Below are 17,908 nucleotides of genomic sequence, written 5' to 3' on the forward strand. Positions count from 1 at the left end.
CTATGAGATCCTCCCTTACTCACCATATGTCAGTCCCATCATCCCAGGAATCAGTCTGGTAAACCTTTGCTGCACTACCTCTATAGCAAGAACATCCTTCCTCAGATAAGGAGACCAAAACTGCACACAATATTCCAGGTGTGGCCTCACCAAGACTCTGTATAATTGCAGCAAGACATCCCTGCTTCTGTACTTGAATCCTCTCGCTATGAAGGCCAACATATCATTTGCCTTTTTTACCGCCTGTTGCACCTGCATGCTTACCTTCAGCGACTTGTGTATGAGAACACCCAGGTCTCGCTGCATATTCCCCTCTCTCAGTTTATAGCCGTTCAGATAATAATCTGTTTTCCTGTTTTTGCTACCAAAGTGGATAACCTCACATTTATCCACATTATACTGCATCTGCCATGCATTAGCCCACTCACTCAACTTGTCCAAATCACCCTGAAGCCTCTCTGCATCCTCCTTACAACTCACCCTCCCACCCAGTTTTGTGTCATCTGCAAATTTGGAGATATTACATTTAGTTCCCTCATCTAAATCATTAATGTATATTGTGAAAAGCTGGGGTCCTAGCACAGATCCCTGTGGTACCCCATTTGTCACTGCCTGCCATTCGGAAAAAGACCCATTTATCCCCACTCTTTGTTTCCTGTCCGCCAACCAATTTTCTATCCATTGCAACACACTACCCCCAATGCCATGCACTTTAATTTTATATGCTAATCTCTTATGTGGGACTTTGACGAAAGCCTTCTGAAAGTCCAAATAAACCACATTCACTGGCTCCCGCTCATCAACTCTACTAGTTACATCCTCGAAGAATTCTAGTAGATTTGTCAAGCGTGATTTCCCTTTCGTAAATCCATGCTGACTCTGCCCGATTCTACCACTGTTCTCTAAGGGCTCTGCAATAAAATCTTTGATAATGGACTCTAGAATTTTCCCCACTACCGAAGTCAGGCTGACTGGTCTATAATTCCCTGCTTTCTCTCTACCTCCCTTTTTTAATAGTGGGGTTACATTAGCTACCCAAAGGTTATTGCAAAAAATAAAGCTCGGTGTAGGGGGTAACATATTGGAATGGATAGAAGATTGGTTAGCTAACAGAAAACAGAGAGTAGGCTCAAATGGGTCATTTTCTAGTTGGCAAGATGCAACGAATGGCATGCCACAGGGATCAGTGCTGGGGCCTCAACTTTTTACAAATTATATAAATGACTTGGATGAAGGGACCAAAGGTATGGTTGATAAATTTGCTGATGACACAAAGATAGGCAGCAAAGTAGGTGGTGAAGAGGACATAAAGAGACTACAAAGGGATATAGATAAGTTAAATGAGTGGGCAAAGATCTTGCAAATGGAGTATAATGTGGGAAAATGTGAAATTGTCCATTTTGGCAGGAAGAATAAAAAAGAAGCATATTATCTAAATGGTGAGAGATTGCAGAGCTCTGAGATGCAGTGGGATCTGGGTGTTCTAGTGCATGAATCACAAAAGCTTAGTGTGCAGGTACAGCAAGGAATTAGGAAAGCTAATAGAATGTTATCATTTATTGCAAGGAGAATTGAATACAAAAGTAGGGAAGTTATGCTTCAGTTATACAGGGCATTGGTGAGACCACATCTGGAGTACTGTGTACAGTATTGGTCTCCTTATTTAAGGAAGGATGTAAATGCGTTGGAAGCAGTTCAGAGAGGGTTTACCAGACTAATAGCTGGAATGGGCGGGTTGACTTTTGAAGAAAGGTTGGACAGGCTAGGTTTGTATCCGCTGGAATTTAGAAGAATAAGAGGTGACTTGATTGAAACATATAAGATCCTGAGGGGTCTTGACAGGGTGGATATGGAAAGGATGTTTCCTCTTGTGAGAGAATCTAGAATTAGGGGTCACTATTTCAAAATAAGGGGTTGTCTACTTAAGACAGTGATAAGGAGAATTTTGTTTCTCTGAGAGGGCCATGAATCTTTGGAACTTTCTTCTTCAAAAGGCAGTGGAAGCAGAGTCTTTGAATATTTTTAAGGCAGAGGTAGATAGATTCTTGATAAGCAAGAGGGTGAAAGGTTATTGGGGCCAGGCAGGGATGTGGAGTTGAAGTTGCAATAAGATCAGCCATGATCATATTGAATGGCGGAGCAGGCTCGAGGGGCTGAGTGGCCTACTCCTGCACCTAATTCGTATGCTCATTTGTTCATATGGCTGATACTTATGTAGCGCAAATGTTTCTTGCCAGTTATCAGCCCAGATCTGAATCTTATTCAAATCCTGCTGGATGTGGTTGTGGACAGCTTCATTACCTGAGGAATTGCGAAAGGAGCTGAACACTGCAATCATCAACAGACAGCTCCACTTCTGACCTTATGATGAAGGTCATTGATGAAGATTGTTGAGCCATGGACGTTGCTCTGACGAACTCCCACAATTAGTTTTGTAGTATCTGAACAATTATTCAAAATTAGAATACTCTAAGCAGATCCAATAGAGAGTAGGAAATGAACTTTGAGGTGCTTTTTCTGTAGCCAACATACTTTTTGAAGTTCTACAATCCTGGAGAGAAATTACTGCTTTTATACCTGACACTGTGTGTGTGTTCTTTCTGAACATCCTAGTGAAATCTGTCAAGGAAAAACACAATGGAAGTTTATGCTAATAAACTATTGAATATTCACAGCTATTTTTTGCCACTGAATGGAATTTTTTTAAATCATTGCCTTAAGTTTTATGTGTTGAATGAGCACTACAAATAAAACATAAACCCATTCATCATTATACCATAAAATCACCTTTATGACTGGATCATTTTTCATTTTTGGAATTTTTGAATTTCAAAGCAGTAGCTTCTTTGTGCACTGACAATAATCCAAGCAAAACTTCAAATACAGAAAGCAAAAGAAAACCTCATGCTACATACATCAAAACAATTTTGACAATAGTGCAACAAAATACATTTAAATATAAGTTGTAAAATTAACTGTTGCTGTAAGATTAGTTCAATCAACTGTAGTGTTGGTATGTTATGTACATCATGAAGAACTAAGCCAAAGGGGGCTTAGACTTCATATTGTTGGGATATTTGAGACCAACATAATACTGCAAACAACAGGAGGTTGATTAAATGTCTCATTCTAGAGTCCAATGTGACATCAGTAAGAAGAGCCAAAGCACAGTGCAGTGCAATAGAAGTATGCAAAATTGATGATCTCCCTTCAGTAACATAGCTGAATATAACTAGATGAAGGGAAAGTCCAAAAAGTGTGTGAATGAGAACTGACTCCTTATATTTTCCTATAATGATCGGTAATCTCAGGCTGCCAACTTTGCAATTGTGCTGGCGTGCCTTAGGTACCACAGAACATTTTCAGTTGTCTCCCCTGCTAGTTGCTGGTTGATGGTCTAGGACATAGGTTGAACCTGAATAACAAGAAGAGCCATTTTTAAAAATGTAGTCATAAATGCAATATCTTAAGAGCCACAATGCTGTTACTCAAATTCCAATAATAATGAAAAACAAGACAGAGGCACATTTCAACAACATGTTAAAGATTTTTAACAAAAAAGTTGTTAATTAAATGATACTTTCTTACACGTACAATGTTAATAAAAGTTTAAAAAAACAAAACAAGTGTTACAATCAGGTGAGTAGGGGTCTAAAGGCTCCGCTGTTGTCCTTCTCCTTGTTTGACCACAACATTCCTTTTTAAACAGTGGATGTGTTTACCAATTCAGTAAGTGTTTAACCCTTTTCATGCTGTGATCATAAAAGAACCAATCAGACAAGTTTTCTTGAGTTTAAACAAGAAAGAGGTTAGTTTATTGTACTTAAAATCAAATCCCGATCTAAGTAAAATAGTAAAAAAATGCTCCAACTTTCATCACAGTTTGTAATGTCCCTGTTGGGTGCAGTGTGTTCACTGCCTGACTCTGAGCTGCCCTCACACATCCTCCTTTGTGGGATGGTCACTCTCCTCTCAAAAGGAGTTAAATGGAGGTTCAGCCCATTTACTGGACTCAGGCCCATCTCATCTCTGCTGGCTCTTTCAAACCCCATCTGCAGCTTCAGTTTAGTTTATGATCAATTGTTGAACAGCGTTATGCTCCATTTGGGGTAGTTTTCAGTATTTAAAATCAAATTCCGATCTAAGTACAATAATAAAACTACACTCCAACTTTCACACACACAAACACACACAAGAATCACACATACACACACATGGGTTACAGAGTGATGAAGAATTGTTTGATTGCATTAGAGTCCAGAACAAATAAAAATAACACAGTCTGTGGGTCTGATAATTCAGTTGTCTTCTGGCTGAATTCGTGGTTCTGCAGTCTCTAGCTGGTAGAAGTGCACTTGCAGCTGGTCCACCTGGTTCAGGGTTTTCTTGGAGACAATGATGTAAGTGGCTTTCTCTCCGGGTAGCGATGAACAACTGGGATATTCCGCAGTCGCAGACAGATTTCAAAAGCTTGCAATGTTATCAGGAGCGAGAGAGACACATAGCCCCACTGGGGTCTTGCACTGGTTAGCTCTCAAAGCTTGTCTGCTGTCTGCAACAAAAAACCCCAAGTTCACACAGACTGGGGAGACTGTCACATGGTTCTCTCAGTACTCGTTTTTTACTTCAATGAGGTCCAAAGTCTAAGAATTCCAAATCTCTCTTAAGTTGTATTGTTTCAAATGTTCATCCCCTGGAGGTACGTCTCCACTAGTGAATGCTCCAAGATGGCTTTGAATGAACTGCTAACGAGGGTGATACTGAATAATTTACTCAACTGTTCAAGCCATTGTCCTGGATGGGAGCCTTTTTAGACATGCATCTCCACTTCCATGTCCTGGAATGTAAGGTATTTCAATGCAAATTGTGCTGGCCATCTTGCTGCCAGTTTTTTAAAAAGTTAAATCTAGGATTCCAGTTTTCCTTTTTTAAAAGTTTAATGTAGGTTTCCAATCGATAAATTAAAAAACCTCATTCAGCATAGCCTGTTTTCTTGACACAAGCCATTTAATTACCATCAAAATGGGTTCAATCAATCAAGCTCGGGAGCCACACTTGAGTCCTTAATGAGCCGCATGTGGTTCTGGAGCCAAAGTCTGCAGACTCCTGGTCTAGGAATTGCAGACTACATTGCCTCATTCCTCTTCCAAAATTGGAGACCTAAAATTGGCTGTTCACAATAAGTGAAACAAGTTCAGCATTTCCATAGAAAATAGAACTATAAGTCAAGCCATTCTCCAATCAAACTGGTCTCTAGCCTTGGTACCAGCTGGAAATTCAACCCATGGTTTCATTCATGGTAAAGAAAAGCCGAATTGGGCAATATCTAAAAAATGTGACCATCCTTCAGAGGAACATAGGAACAGGAGTAGGACATTCAGCCCGTTGAGCCTGCTCCACCATTCAGTTAGATCATGGCTGATCATTTACGTCAACACCACTTTCCCACACAATCTCCATATCCCTTGATGTTATTTATCTCCAGAGATCTATTGATTTCTGTTCTGAACATGCTCAGTGATTGAGCTTCCACAGACCTCTGAGGTAGAGATTTCCAAAGATTCGCCACCCTCTGAGTGAAGCAGTCCATGTAGAAATGCAGCAAGATCTGGACAATATCCAGGCTTGGGCTGATAAGTGGCAAGTAACATTCACGCCACACAAGTGCCAGGCAATGACCATCTCCAAAATCCTGGAACTCCCTTCCTAACAGCACTGTGGGTGCTCACATGGACTGCTGTGGTTAAAGAAGGCAGTTCATCACCACCTTCTCAAGGGCAATTAGGGATGGGCAATAAATGCTGGCCTAGCCAACGACCTCAACATCCCATGAATGAATAAAAAAAAATCTACATCCACCCTGTTATGCCCTGTAAGAATTGAATTTTGTCACAGTGCAGACTCAAATTATGCCATTTTTTAAATTCATTGGATGTGTGTGTTGCTGGCTAGGCCAGCATTTTTTACCCATCCCTAATTTCCCTTGAGAAGGTGGTGAGCTGCCTCCTTGAACCGCTGCAGTCCATGTGAGGTAGGTATACCCACAGTGCTGTTAGGAAGGGAGTTTCAGGATTTTGACCCAGCGACAGTGAAGGAACAGTGATATTGTTCCAAGTCAGGATGGTGTGTGGCTTGGAGGGGAACTTGCAGGTGGTGGTGTTCCCATGCATCTGCTGCCCTTGTCCTTCTAGGTGGTAGAAGCCGCGGGTTGGAAGGTGCTGTCAAAGAAGCCTTGGTGCTTTGCTGCAGTGCATCTTGTAAATGGTACACACTGTTGCCACTGTGCGTCGGTGGTAGAGGGAGTGAATGTTTGTTTATAGATGGGGTGCCAATCAAGCGGGCTGCTTTGTCCTGGATGGTGTCGAGTTTCTTGAGTGTTGTTGGAGCTGCACCCATCCAGGCAAGTGGAGAGTATTCCATCACACTCCTGACTTGTGCCTTGTGGATGGTGGACAGGCTTTGGGGAGTCAGGGGGTGAGTTACTTGCCACAGGATTCCTAGTCTCTGACCTGCTCTTGTAGCCATGGTATTTATATGGCTACTCCAGTTCAGTTTCTGGGCAATGTTAACCCCCAGGATGTTGATAGTGGGGGATTCAGTGATGGTAATGCCATTAAATGTCAAGGGGAGATGGTTAGATTCTCTCTTGTTTGGGATGATCATTGCCTGGCTCTTGTGTGGTGCAAATATTACTTGCAACTTATCAGCCCAAGCCTGGATATTGTCCAGGTCTTGCTGCATTTCTACACGGACTGCTATCTGAGGAGTCGCGAATGGTACTGAACATTGTGCAATCATCAGCGAACATCCCCACTTATGACCTTATGATTGAAGGAAGGTCATTGATGAAGCAGCTGAAGATGGTTGGGCCTGGGACACTACCCTGAGGAACTCCTGCAGTGATGTCCCAGAGCTGAGATGATTGACCTCCAACAACCACAACCACCTTCCTTTGCACTAGGTATGAATCCAACCAGTGGAGAGTTTTTCCCCTGATTCCCATTGACTCCAGTTTTGCTAGGGTTCCTTGATGCCATACTTGGTCAAATCAGTAACTCTCACTTCACCTCTTGAGTTCAGCTCTTTTGTTCACGTTTGAAGGCTGTAATGAGGTCAGGAGCTGAGTGGCCCAGGCGGAACCCAAACTGCACGTCACTGAGCAGGTTATTGCTAAGCAAGTGCCGCTTGATAGCACTGTCAACGATATCTTCCATCAATTCACTGATGATCGAGAGTAGACTGATGGCGTGGTGATTGGCTGGATTGGATTTGTCCTGCTTTTTGTGTACAGGACATACCTGGGCAATTTTGCAATTCGACCTCGAGTAACGCTAGGCTTGGAGGGCTCAGCTTAGTCTGAACCATCTTGGCCTGGGCTGCAGCAGTCTGGACTGGCAGGCTGACAGGCAACTGGTGTATCGAAAGGGTTGGGAGCAGGAATTCTGTCCTCCTGAGAGAGGACATTAGGCTCATTTTTGATGGAGCCAACACTCTCTGGGGACGGCATCTTAGCAATTCTGCTGATCTGTTGGAGAACAGCTCGATTGATTGCAATGACATCCTGAAACCCCTTTCGGTTGTGGTATCCATATTCTGAACTTGCAAGACAGAAGTCTGAGCTTGCAAAGTAGCACTTAGACCTTTAATGGAAGCTGTCTGTGCTGCAATGCAAGCTGTGACATCGGCGATCAGATGCTGCATCTTGCTGGGTTCCATATTGTGCTGATGGAGGTGACCACCATGATAGAAAGGTTGGGCTGCCAGCTCTGCACAAGACCCTGTGCCAAGTTGCTGTTGGACTCCTCCATGCTCCTTGACATTGTGTGTAGGCTTTCTGGCAGGCTTTCCAGTGCACCAAGAATTTGGTTATGTAGACCCATCAGCCTTATTCTGTAATCTGGGCCATCTGACTCCTCTGCAGCAAAACTAATGTGTGACCTCACCCTAGGCAAAGTGGGACCTGCCATATCCTTCCCTCCTACCCTGGCTCCTGCACATTTGTGCCAGTGTCTTACCACCTGCCGATCTCTCCTCTATCATATTGTCTAAAATACACAAAATCTCTGAGCTGCTGTCTGTGACTGCAAGATCATGACAGTGTATCTTCATCTTCACTGTCTTCTTCCTCTTCCTCCTCTGACTGGGAAGGTTCCAGTTCTTAGATATCTGAAATAAAAAAGGAACAAGGGATGGGCTGTGGGATGGGGAAGGTTGTGGCTCTATCTGCAGCTAGTGAGTCAGAAGAGATAGGGGGATGAGGGAGAAGTGGGAAGAGAGAAGGAGGATTAAGTATCCAGATACCCTCATCATCGATCTCTCCAGTCCTGTCAGTGGGCAAGCTCTCAGTGAGTCCTCTTCCCATGATGGTCAGTACTGTCTCCTCTATGTGGGTTTAAACATGCAGTGTTTGTCCCCTCAAGTTCATTCTTGCTGTCTGTTGTTATGCACCACCTCCTCTTACAAGAAAGAGGGAAGTGTGCCAGTGAGTGTCCTGAAATATGATTGGGTGATGTAGCTGTCATGGTTGAATAGCTGCCACTGCTGATTGATAGAGTTTGTTGATAGTTGGCTGATGGAGGTATAGTGAATTGAGCAGTGGATGTGGGTAGTGGTACAATTGGTTTGAGGATTTGAAGACTGAACTCACTCCCCTTGACAATTCATGTCAGATCGTTAAACCTCTTCCTGCACTGTATCCATCTTCTTGGAGCAACACTCCAGGCATTGACCTGCGCTGATATTTTTCCCACTGCCTCCTAAGCATATGTCTTGAGGGTCTCCTGCCGCTCAGCAGAGAGAGGATGTATCTCCACATCTTGAACCAAGACCTCTAATGCATTATTAGAAAAACTTGGTGCATGCTGTCTCGCATGTTCAGCCATTCTTCAATCATTCCTCGCACAGATTCAGTTCACAAAGGACTCCCAGGACTTATTTCAGCCACAATGTACCTCCCCTTTAAGAGGTGCAAACTGCTTTTAGTTAGTGCAATTGGGCCCTCTGTTGATGTGTGCAGCCAACAAACAATGTGCATAGCACTTAAAACAGCAAGCAACACAAATTGAACATACTGCCTTCAATGCAATGAACGGGATTCCCATGTCCATTGGTGGGGGTTAACTAGTTTAACTCCTGGCATCTCCACATCTCTGAACTCTCTCAGTACTGTACTGATGTGTCAGCCTAGATTATGTCCTCAAGTCTCTGGAATGGGGCTTGAATCCATGATCTTCTGACTCACAGGTGAGGGTGCTAGTAAAAAGGGCAAGTGTGAAGTAACACGCGGGCATGAGACCACCTGTCCCATCTCAATTTAGCATGCTTGAATTTTTAAGTAACATTTTTACAGCTCTCTATGTGTTATCTTCTGAGAAAGAGGCCTTTAATTAAATCCATTTCATATAATTATGGGTACAGTTCCCACTTGTTACACTAAGTGTGTGGCAGAGCTGGTTTCGAGACAGGCGGTGCCACAGGTGCACCTCAACTCAGAAACACAAAACCTATGGCCTAAAGGACTGGAATGAAAGGAATAAAAGTAAGCATGGAAGGAGCTACATGCTTCTTGCCCTTTGTATTACCTCAAGCACCTCTGGAGCAGAACCAACTTTACGCAAGTTTAGGCATGTTGGCAATTTGACACGAATGTGGAATGGCCACGGTTTCAGATCTTCCTAGATTAATAATTAGATCTTTTCAACTTTATTTTTCTCAGTCGATACTTAAGCTGTAACTTCCAAACCCATCGTGCAATGGTGTGTGCACTTTGATGTCCCTGGTGATTAATGACCGCCTTTGCTATTTCCAGCACACATGTTAACTATCAGCTGATATATTGCCTTTTTTAACCACACCGAGAGCTCCACATATCTCACATGACCCCATGTTACGTTACTGCTGCAGCCCACAATAAAAGCTATTTGTATACTCTGTACTTTGGGTTATCTGCCTAATCTTTAAATACCAAAATAATCCTGAAGCTTCCAAAAGACACACTCATTTTCTTTCATATAGCTGCAATTTAAATTTTTTTTAGATTGGACTCATCATTCTGACAGTGCTGTTTTTCATCAAAAAAGAGGTGGCGCCAGGCTTTGGCCCACCATGACATCCTGACACTGATCCAGCTGTCAGTTGTAGGGTCATATAATTAGCATATTAGTAATTAGTATAGTGAGAGGTGTGCACGTTGTGTAAATCCAATCAGCAATGATATGCCAGAGATTGGGGTTAGAATACACTGGTTGAAGTACGGGTTAGGTCCCAAAGGAGCCATGAATTGTTGCCAGACATGCAACCTGCTGCTGCTTAAAGGGGCGATGGCAGCACCAGAGAAAACAAGCAACCTTAGAGATAAAGAAGAGAGCCAGATCGAAGGAACAAGCAACAAGTTTCAAGGACCTTGGATAGTCCCCTCACAAAAGTACGGAGTAGGTGGGAGGGGCTGTTTCAGGTCGAGAACTGGAGACCTTCCAAACATTTGATACTAACTTTGTGGAGGAAGGTGGCTGTGAGGTTGAGTGACACTTCCTTGACTACCAGGATTCCTTTTCAGTGCAGGAAGAAATTTAACAACCTCACCAGAGCAGCCAAGGTGAACTATTAGCTCCTCTGATCTTTTCTTGCAGGCTCTCTATCTGTGTGGCACTCTTCCAATCATTACTCTGCTGGTGTCAAAGCAAGTCAGAAGTGAAAGTGTTGATCTGACAGTGAGGAGTGAAGACTCTGCAGATATCAGCCCCATGCTCCTAAGCCTATAGACTAAGATACCTGGGGTCCAGCTTCACAGACAGAGAGGCCTCCAGTTAGTGCATCCTACATGGATGCTTTGACCATTGACCTTCATGCTTTGGGGCACCATGTACAAAGAAAGAGGGTAGCCAGCTCCTGAGAACCTCTGGACATCATCTCTCAGGGTCTGCAGGATCTAACTAATATCATCAGGTGCGTCCTCCCTCTGACCAGTGGGCATTCAGATCCAGGACTCGTGTAAGTGCAGAAATACAAGAGCAGGCTGTCCACACACCTTCAATGGTGTTGCAGCCTCCTGAAGAATCTGTCCAGGACTCAGAATTCCTTAGCTAACACCATTACAGAAGCAGCATCACCACAAGTGCTGCAATGGTTCAAGGAGAAGACATCTAGAGATGGACAATACATGTGGCATTGCTCACATCCTGAGAACAAACAAAATAACAAATAAAAAGTTATAATAGGAAGCATAAAAATTTGCCAAATGCTACTGTCATGTGCTATCTGCACCTGAAGGTTCCAAACTGATCTTGTCCCAGTAGATGATGTCAGCTAACTTTGGCATTTCAACAGCAAGCCAAGTGCATAGCCTGCTGGGAGATTGTTGAGGTCACTGGGTCAGGTTAATGGACGCCAGCTCCTGTTAAAAGCTGTCCTTACAAATGTGTGGGCTTTGGTTTAAAGAAAACAGATGACAGAGAAAAGATCCGACTCACTGATCAGGTATTGGAAAGAATGAACCAGGGCTTACAATTAAGTTTGGCTTTATTTGGAGGAGGCCATTCAGCAATGTAGGTCTTCCATTTTGTTGTAGACCTCCCTTGAGGTGCCTGTTAACCAGTGCTAACATTCCTAACTTCGAAGAAGACAAAAATCAAAGCTATCAACATTTCACAGCCACACCAATATAGACAGGTGACTCAAAAGAAAGCAGTATCTGTCACAGGTGATAGGAAATTAACGTTACTATAATATAATTTTCCTCTTTCTTATCCTCCTTTCCTCATCTTTCTTCTCTATTTGTCTTCTCTGCCTCTCTCTCTATGTTTTTCTTTCTTTACAGCTTGCCTGGGTACAGGCATTTACAGTGAGTGTTTTCCTTCTTCACTGAAAAGAGAGAAAGTAATGGAGCATAGTAATAGGGGCAAGGCTATCCCAACAACTGTACTTGTAGTTAAAATTAAACAACAACAACTTATATTTGTATAGTGCCTTTAATGTAATAAAACGTCTCAAGGTGCTTCACAGGAGCATTATAAAACAAAGTATGACACCGAGACACAAGAGGAGATGTTAGGTCAGAGGACCAAAAGCTTGGTCAAAGTGGTAGGTTTTAAGGTGTGTCATAAAGGAGGAAAGTGAGGTAGAGAGGCAGAGAGGTATAGGGAGGGAATTCCAAAGCTTAGGGCCTCGGTAACTGAAGGTGCAGCCACCAATGGTGGAGCAATTAAAATGAGGGATGCACAAGAGGCCAGAATTAGATGAGTGCAGATATCTCGCAGGGTTGTGGACTGGAGGAGATTACAGGGATAGGGAGGGCTGAGGCCATGGAGGGATTTGAAAACAAGGATAAGAATTTTAAAATCAAGACATTGCTTGACTGGGAGCCAATGTAGGTCAGCAAGCACAGGGGTAATAGGTGAACAGGATAGCAGAATTTTGGACGACCTCAAGTTTATGGAGAGTAGAATGTTGGAGACCAGCCAGGAGTGTGTTCGAATAATCAAGTCTAGAGGTAACAAAGGCATGAATGAGGGTTTCAGCAGTAGTTCAGCTGAGACAAAGGCGAAGTTGGGTGATGTTAAAAAGGTGGAAATAGGCGGTCTTAGTGATGGCGCAAATGTGGTCGGAAGTTCATCTCGTGGTCAAATATGCCGCCAAGATTGCAAACAGACTGGTTTAGTCTCAGACTGGTGCCAGGGAGAAGGATAAAGGGGAGCCAGGGAATGGAGCTGCTGTTAAATGCATAATTTCTAAAGGATCAACTGTTAGTCAACCTCTTTCCTTCTATGGTTCACAACAACACACTTTGAGTAAGCAAGAGACACTTGATGGTGGCGTATATGGAAAAGATTGATTCATATGCAGTGCAGGTGATCGGCCTAACTGAGAATTGCCTTTTGGTTTCTGTAACTTGCGAGCCCTTCAAATAACTATTGAAAGCCGTGCTCCTTTATTCATCTTATTTTGCCTACATCAAAAGTACATATAATGGATAAAATGTCATGATGTATCTGTTCCCGAATCCTTTGAAAACATTCTATTTACAAAAGCAGTTTAGCTGTTTACCTCAAAGGTACTCCTTTCAAACAAAACTTCCTGACCTAACTTTTTGTGAACCCTTTGAGAAGTAGGTTTATTAACCCTTATTTTCTACACAATGGTTAATGGATCCCTCTGTCTATGTTTATTACACTAACCACTAAAGTTATACATTAATCACGCACGTTTGATGTCATCATTTATTTCCTTGCACAAGCATTTCTTGTAGTTAATACTTAGGTATTAAAAGCGGAAGGTAAGCCATGCTTTCTCTGTGGCACTCTGCAGTAGTTGTGTTTATATTGGAAAGCCTGTTGTTCCAAAACACAAGGAAGTTTGATTATTAATCCTTAAATCTCCAAGATGTTCAATATCTAACCTCTTCCATTTCTGCTGGAGGATCATTGACCTGAAACACTAACTGTTTCTCTCAGCACAGATGCTGCCTGACATGCCATTTTATATTTTTATTCCAAATTTCCAGTAGTATGCTTTTGCTCTATTAAAGGGGCATCCACTAGCACTGGCTAACACCACCTTTACCTCCACTGCATTCTTTTGTTTTCTGTTAGTCTGTGGTGACATAATGGATTTAGCTCTGACAAAAAGTCACCAATTTGTTTTAAAATCACACTGGCATTTGGACAGTGATGATTGTTTGATTGCGTTCGGACCTTTTCACTCGCACACTTTACACAGAGCAAGTAAGTTGTGTAACTGCAGCTTCCTACTCACATCATGGCTAGTAATGCAGGCAGGGCCATACAAGTTAGTGGAGCATAACTGAAGCACTGGTGTGTTTATGTATAAGTAGCAGCAAGGATAAGGGCATAATATATAGCATAATTCTCTACATAGATGCAGCGCAAAACCGGGGACTATAAATGTGAGCGATATTTTATATTTTTATATTCAGGAGAAACATCTTTACCCAAAGTGTGGTGAGAATGTGGAGTTTGCTACCAGAAACAACAAATGAGATGAGTAGCATAGTTACATTTAAGAGAAAGTTAGTTAAACACATTTGGGAGAAAGGAATAGAAGGATATGCTGATAGGGTTAAATGACGAGAGGTGGGATGAGGCTTGTCAGGAGTATAAATACTGGCATTAACCAGCTGGGCTGAATGGTCTGTTTCGGTGATATAAACTATACAATTCTATGTAATTAAAATACAAGGAATCTTGTCACTTTATGCTCCATTCTTTTTGATATTACCAAATGAATCATTTCTATTGGAAGTTTAAGCAGAGGATTCTGACAATCACCTTGAATCTGCTTCAAACCAGGTTCGGGTTCACCATTAGTGGCCCATTCTTACACTGTATGATCCTGGTTTCAATTAGGTGCTGAGAAACCCTTTTCACATTTTGAAATTCAGAGACAAAATTCACTTGGAAAAGTTATCAAAAATATAAACAAATAAATATCTCAATTAACTTTTCAAAAGGGGAAGTTCTTGTAACGATCATTACTACCACTCTAGTTCGTTCTTTCTGAACTCAAAAGAATTAACAGGAAAAGAATCAGGCTTCAGAGGCTCCCATGAGGACCACACTGAAAAAAAAAGAAATTTTTCATACGATAACCCATTTATTTAGAAAGCAGCAGCAGCCGACTGGCTCTAACTCATGGAAGTGCATATCGCTTCCTGTTCACTTCTTCCAGCTGTCTCCAATGGCCTGTTAGGATGCTTCCTAACAAACTGCCACTTTGGTGTTTGTGCCGCACATTCTGTTATCAGGAGCCAGTGGCTGAGCAGTGTGCTTACCTTTACAGATCTGAGTTGGAGCTGTCAGAATTTTCTTCCATATGATGTTATTTATTAATACTGTATATTTAGATAACAGTAATCCATTTGCCCATGAGGCTAGTCGAGCATGAGGCCTTGTTGGCACTCTAACAAAATAAGCACAAAGGACAAAGAAAACATTTACCAGAGCTGCACAATTAAAATATACACTGTAGCAAAAGCAGCTCAGTTTGACAAGATTACAAAAATACCTCTTTTTTGTTTTTACCCAGGGTCACACTTGCACTCTAGCTGTAACGGAAAAGGATTTACAGTTTTTTTTTTAAAGAGCACAAGCAAGTTTAGAGACAGTTTTACTTCAGCAGACACTGTGTTCCACCAATAGAACAGCTGAAAAGTAGGGAAGGAAAATTCGCCAAAAATTCTCTCGTGCTATGATTGTATATTGTAATATCTTGCGTGTTATGCTGTATTGTAAATGATAAGCACATGTCTGCAATGTGAGACTGACAGACTGCTGCCACACTCATCGATGAGACACAAAGACACTAGGGCTAAATACCTGCTGGCAATCACATAGCCTATCTCATCATCTCCCCGCGTCCCAGTTCTTTACTAGGACAGCATTTAAGTGTGAACTTTGTTTGAACCCACTAAACCATAAATATTCAGCATGACTGTAACCAAGGACACAGAATTCTGAGAATCATCCGTCAGCTGACAGATTATAGCAATAATGACAGTGTCCCTCCTACAGGAGATGCTCTGGTTTCACAGGTCACACTATCTATAGCCCGTATAAAATATGAGGAGTCACTATATAATTGACTAATGGGTTAGGATGCTTTGGGACTCAGATTAGTCTTTCAGGAATGTGATGCGATCATCTTTTCCTTCAAGTATTATATAGCAGGAGGCCATTCTAAGAATTCTGAACAACTATAGTCACTAGCTGGGGATATTTGCCCTTCTCAGAAGACCAGTATGGGTTATCAGTGAATCTTGTGGATCTATGGCAAGTTGTGTGATTGTCACTGATGTTGGAGCAATATAAGAGACCACAGTTTTTCTCCAATTAATAGCAGCTCACATAAAAATAGAAGAGGTTTAGAAAGGGAAGATGCCCCCCAAGATAGCTCCATGGGTAAATGCACCAGTCAGTGTGGATCTGAGGCACACAGGCCAAGAGGCCATCAGGTACTGCCCCTTGTCCACATTGAATTAGCAGATCCCAGCTGCGACACGGGTGGAGATGCTACTAATGGTATTAACAGCCCAAGCTATAGAACAGGAAATGAAACTTGGTTGCCATTCCTGATTTCGATCCAGTGACCTCCACTGGTAAATGTTTGGGTCGATACTGGGTGATTGTAATATCAGGCTCAGCTTTGGTGCCCCCGACATGGAGGATTATCTCACTGACACACATTGCCTGGCTCACACATGAAGAATAGCCACTCATGTGTGATAATGTTCAGTCAGCAAAGAAAGAATTTACATTTATGTAGTTTGTTTAATGTCCTTGGGATGTCATAAAGTGTTTCACGGCCAATGCATTCTTTTTGAAGCATTGTTTTGGTAGACAAATCTGGCAGCCAATTTGTGCACAGCAAGATGCCATAAACAGTAGTTTATAAATAGGCAGTGAATCTGCTCTGGTACTGTTGATTGAGGGATGAATGTTGGCCAGGACACTGGGAGAACTCCCTTCTTACCTTTGAAAAAGTGCCGTGGGAGCTTTTATGTCCACCTAAAAAGGCAGATGGGGGCTTCATTTAACAACTCCTCTGACAGATGGCACCTCTGACAGTGTAGCACTCCCTCAGTATTGCACTGAAGGGTTAGTCTAGATATACACGCTCAAGTCCTGGAGTGGGGCTTGACCTCCTAATCTTCTGACTCATTTGACAGTGCAAAGCAGAGGCTTGTCCTAAATCTGGTGACACATCCTGCTTGCAGATTACTTTGCTGCCTTCTTCAACCTGAGTTCCAATCTACCAGCTTCTAATATATAATATATAATATATTCTAATATATTCTAACAGAAAAAATTAACAAGAGGAGAGAGCCCGGAAGCTTTGCAAGACTGAAAACAGAATTATGCAATATTCTAAAAAGGGGCCAAGGACATTTAGTCCTGAAAGAATTAAACTGCTTTGATTGTTGGCACACTTAAACATTTCCATTTATATAACACAGAGCAATTTAAAACCAGGCGAAATGTACCACAAAAGCATCGTATAACAGGAGTGATGATTACTATAATTGAAGTAATTAATTCTAAAAGATCTCTTGGGCACACAATTGGAACCCAGATTCTGCTGGTTCTCGCCCAAGTCATGAATCTGCAGTTGTGCTGAGTTTCAATTTGCTTGAGATACCTGTACATGTTCCAAAACCAAAGAGCTGAGAAATTAATACATGGCTGGGACTTTCGTCACTTTGGCCTTATGGAAGGGCAGTAGGCTGGTACATTGAATGAGGCCAGGATTTCAGGCCTATTATCTGGTGGATCTGGACCTCACCTGTGGGGTCAGGGCACTAGCTTGAACCCCTCAAGGATTTTAAATTTCCTACCTTCTTCTTTGACTCTCATATAAATGGGGCTGATGGGCACCCATGCCATCTTTATGGAGGGGCACCAACAATTTTTCCCGTCGCCTCAGCAAGGCCATCCAAGGCAGTAACTTACGATTCGTTCAAGCCTCTCTATCCTCCCAGATTGTCCAGGAGTCGCTTGGAATGGAAGATGAGTCTCCAGGGCACTAATGATAGCAACCTGGGTTAAAAGCAGAGCTTGGCTCCTGTCGATTGCACCTGCAGACTTCCTACCAAACTGAGCATGCACAATAAAAGATACTGGTGTTTCCAACCCTTACTCGTGAAGTCCCATCCTCAGTACAGTGTGATTTGTTGGAGGACCATCTTTGCTCAAGCTTCTTTTCACGCTCCCTATTGATTGTCACCTCACGTCAATCAACATTGCACCTCAATCAGGTTATCAAGTTAGCAACACACAAAAAGAAATGAGCCCAAAATTTCATGTTCGTTATTAGAAATACAAATTTTCAGTTTCTATCCAAATACAACAGAACAAATCACTATTTCAGTGTTAAGAACAATCATAAGAACAATCATGGC

The 17,908-nt window shown here is 42.3% G+C and overlaps 1 long non-coding RNA gene across 1 annotated transcript in view; it reads right to left on the reverse strand.

Moving 5' to 3' along the window:
* Window positions 1-2,790: 2,790 nt before the first annotated feature.
* LOC137368991 (uncharacterized) overlaps window positions 2,791-17,908 on the reverse strand; it is a 30,546-nt gene continuing 15,428 nt past the window's right edge. The window contains exons 2-3 of the long non-coding RNA XR_010974850.1: window positions 14,786-14,913; window positions 2,791-3,415 (exon numbers count right to left, since the gene is read on the reverse strand). This is a non-coding gene — a long non-coding RNA (uncharacterized lncRNA). The remainder of the gene's footprint in view (window positions 3,416-14,785; window positions 14,914-17,908) is intronic.

Source organism: Heterodontus francisci, chromosome 4 (assembly GCF_036365525.1).
Source record: "Heterodontus francisci isolate sHetFra1 chromosome 4, sHetFra1.hap1, whole genome shotgun sequence".
In the NCBI taxonomy this organism is placed as follows: domain Eukaryota; kingdom Metazoa; phylum Chordata; class Chondrichthyes; order Heterodontiformes; family Heterodontidae; genus Heterodontus; species Heterodontus francisci.